The 4,370-nt window shown below is 39.1% G+C and overlaps 1 pseudogene; it reads left to right on the plus strand.

Moving 5' to 3' along the window:
* The first annotated feature begins 254 nt into the window (after positions 1-254).
* LOC130021923 (uncharacterized) lies at positions 255-354 on the plus strand (annotated as a pseudogene).
* The last annotated feature ends 4,016 nt before the right edge of the window (positions 355-4,370 follow it).

Here is a 4,370-nt window from a genome sequence, read left to right on the forward strand (position 1 = left end):
GAGTACCTGAAAAAGACAACTATATTTGCTTTAGTCTTAAACTAGGAATTGAAATTACTGTTTTGCATTGATACAGGCACCTTCTCCATTGCTCATCCTGTGACAGATGCATATAACTTACTCCAGACTACTGTCAAATTTCTGATTCAACATATCCATTCCTTTGCTATTATCCAAATAACTCACATTTTCCTAAAAACTGTACCTCAAAACTATTGTTGTTAGCTGTGTTTATTGAAAAGAGGACCCAATTCTTGCTTTGGCAGCACATATACTAAAATTGGAATAATACAGAGATTAGCATGGCCTCTGAGCAAGAATGACACACAAATTTGTAAAGTGTTACATATTTTTATACAAAAGAGTGCCCCTTGGATTCATGGCAGACCTATCAGAGCCCTTCAAGCCCGAAGACAATGGTGGGATATAGTGAAAAAATTCAATGAAATGAGCACCTCATCAAGAATACTCTATCCGGCTAAACTCTCACTCAAGCTCCAAAGAATGATATACTATTTCCTGGACAAACAACAGCTCAGGGATTTCATAGACTCAATACCAAACTTAAAAGAAGGACTAAAGGGGCTACTGTAAGAAAAGAAAATCCCCTACAAGCACAAAAAAAGCTACAGAAAGATGGCACAGAACCTTATAACAATAATCACTCTCAATATCAATAGTCTAAATGCACCAAATAAGAGACACAGAGTGGCAAATTGGATCCAGAAACTGAACCCAACATTCTGCTCTCTGCAAGAACAGTGAGAGCAAACACAGACTCAAAGTCGAAGGATGGAAAACAATCCTACAAGCAAACAACTCCCACAAAAATGCTGGGGTGGCCATACTAGTATCCGACAACATAGATTTCAGGTTGAAAAAAATTACAAGGGACAGAAACGACCATTTTTTATTAGTCAAGGGATATGTAGAGCAGGAAGAAATCAATCTCCTAGACGTATATGCACCCAATGATGGACCAGCTAAATACTTAAAACCACTGTTAACAGATTTAAAGGAAAATATTGCTAGCAACACAACAGTAGTTGGAGACTTCACCACCACCTTATCAGCTCTGGATAGATCAACAAGATTAAAACTCAAAAAAAAAATGGGACTGGAGCTATAGATAGCGGGTAGGGCATTTACCTTGCACACGGCCGACGTGGGTTTGATCCCCAGCATCCCATATGGTCTACCAAGCACCACCTGGAGTAATTTGAGTGCATGCACCAGGAGTAACCCCTGTGCATTGTCTGGTGTGACCCAAAATAAGAAATAAAATGAATATTAAAACTCAACAAGGAAACACTGGCTTTGAAGGAAGAAATAGAAGAGAGAGGGCTCATAGATATATACAGGGTGTTACACCCCTATAAAAAAGAATACACATTCTTTTCCAGTGCACACGGAACATTATCCAGAATAGACCATGTAGTGGGGCACAAAACAAACCTCAACAGAATCAGGAAGATAGAAATTGTATCAATCATCTTTTCAGACCACGATGCACTGAAGATAGAAGCTAATTATCCACAGATGCGGAGAGCCAAAACAAACACCTGGAAATAAAACAAATCAATGTTGAATAACAAGTGAGTGAGAGAAGAAATCAAAAGATACCTGGAAACAAATGAAAATGAAGACACGAGCTACGAGAACCTGTGGGACTCAGCTAAAGCTGTGTTAAGGAGAAAATCTATAGCTCTGCAAGCATTTCTCAGGAAGGAAGAAAGGCCAACATAAACAACTTCTCTTCACAGCTCAAGATCTTAGAAAAGGACCAATAAAAGGAGCACAAACCCGGCAGAAGGAAAGAGATAATGAAACTTAAAGCAGAAATCAATGACATGGAAACACAAAAAAAAATCTGAAAGATCAATGCAACAAGGATGCACTCTCTCCACTTCTGTTCAATATAGTACTGGAAGTACTTGCAGTAGCACTTAGGCAAGAAAAAGATATTAAGGACATTCAGGTAGGAAAGGAAGAAATCAAGCTCTCACTATTTGCAGATCATATGATACTATATTAGAGAACCCTAAAACCTCTACCAAGAAACTCCTAGAAACAAGGGACTTGTAAAGTAAAGTTATAGGCTATAAAATCAATACCCAAAAGTCCATGGATTTCCTACATGCAAGTAATGAGAATCAGCTTAACTAAGTTTGTAAAGGACTTGCACAAATAAAACTATAAAAAACTACTTTACGAAATAAAAGAGGACAAAAGTAATTGGAAAGAAATTCCCTGCTCATTGACTGGGAAATTAACATTGTCAAAATGGCAACACTCCCCAAAGCATTGTACAAATTTAATGTGATACCTCTACGGATACCCATGACATTCTTCAAAGAAATGGAGGAAATACTCCTGAAATTCATAATGAACAATAAACCCCCACAAATAGCTAAATCAATTCTTGGAGGAAAATGAGTGGAATCAACCTGCCATCCTCAAACTCTACTACAAAGTAGTAATAATTAAAACTGCTTGGCGCTGAAACAAAGGTAGAGCTATAGACTAATGGAAAAGGGAGAATATACTGACAAAAACCCCTAAATATATGATGATATAATCTTTGTTAAGGGAGAAAAAAATGTGAAGTAGAGCAAGGAAAGTCTCTTTAACAAATTGTGCTGGCAAAACTGGACAGCCACATGCAAAAAAAATGGGTTCATATCTCTACCTATCACCATGTACAAAGGTCAGATGAAAATGGATTAAAGACCTCAACATCAAACCAGAGTCTATAAGGTACATTGAAGACAAGGTTGGCAAAACCCTCCACGACATTGAAGGTAATGGTATCTTCAAAGATGACACACCACTAGTCAAGCCAGTTTAAATAGAGATAAACAAATGGGACTATCTTGAACTAAGAAGCTTCTGCACCTCAAATAAAACAGTGACCAAAATACAAAAACAGTCTACAGAATGGAAAAGGATATTCACCCAATACCCATCCGATAAGGGGTTGATATCAAGGATATAGAAGGCACTGGTTGAACTCCATAAGAAGAAATTATCCAACCTCATCAAAAAATAGGATGATGAAATCAACTGAAACTTTGTCAAAGAAGAAATCTGAATGGCTAAAAGGCACTTGAGAAAATGCTCTACATCACTAATCATCAGGGAGATCCATATCAAAATGAGGTATTATCTGGTACCACAGAGACTGGTCCACATCCAAAAGAACATAAGCAACAAGTGTTGGTGTGATGTGGGCAGGAAGGGATTCTCTTTCACTGCTGGTGGGAATGCTGACTGGTCCAACCCTTTTGAAAAACAGTATGGACAATTCTCAAAACATTAGAAATTGAGCTTCCATTTGACCCAGCAATACCACTCCTGGGAATATATTCCGAAGAGGGAAAAATATATTAGAAATGACATCAGCACTTGTATGTTATTTGATGCATTGTTTACAAGAGCCAAAATCTGGGAAAAAAAAAAAACCCGTATGCCCAAGAACAAATGATTGGTTAAAGAAACTTTGGTACATCTACACAATGAAATAATATGCAGCTGTTAGAAAAAGATGAAGTCATGAAATTTGCATATAAATGGATCTGTCACAGTCCCCCTGTTGTTCATCGATTTTGCTCGAGTGGGCCCAATAACGTCTCCATTTTTTGAGACTTCTTGTTACTGTGCTTGGCATATCGGGTAGCTTGCCAGGCTTTGCCGCGCAGGCAAGATTATCTTGCCAGGCTCTCCGAGAGGGGCGGAGGAATTGAACCTGGCTCGACTGTGCTGGCTGCGAGTAAGGAAAACACCCGACTGCTGTGCTATCACTCCAGCCCAACATGGAAAATATCATGTTAAGTGAAATGAGTCAGAAAGAGAGAGACAGACATAGAAACAGTTCACTCATCTGTGGAATATATATAGTAACAGAATGGAAGACCAACACCCAAGAATAGTACAGATAAAGACCAAGAGATTTGCTCCACGGCTCGGAAACTGGCCTCACATGCTGGTGGAAAAGGCAGCTCAGATTGAGAAGGGAGCACCAAGTGAAGCATGTTGGGAGGACCCATTCTGGTTGAAAGATGCTGCCGAAAGCAAACCATAAACCAATCATGATGGCCACTCAATACCTCTATTGCAAACCACAATACCCAAAAGGAGAGAGAATAAAAAGGAATACTCTACTGCTGAGGCAAGGTAGGATGGTGGGGAATGGGGGGTGGTGGTGAGAGGGATGCTAGGAACATTGGTGGGTGAGAATGAGCACTGATGGATGGAAGGGTAAACGACCATTGTGTGACTGTAATGCAAACACGAAAGTTCCTAAATTTGTAACTGGACCCCATGGTGATTCACTTTAAAAATAAAAAAGAAAGAAAATAGGACCCGGGAGT

This window comes from Sorex fumeus, unplaced genomic scaffold, assembly GCF_029834395.1.
Source record: "Sorex fumeus unplaced genomic scaffold, SorFum_2.1 ptg000018l, whole genome shotgun sequence".
Classification (NCBI taxonomy): Eukaryota; Metazoa; Chordata; class Mammalia; order Eulipotyphla; family Soricidae; genus Sorex; species Sorex fumeus.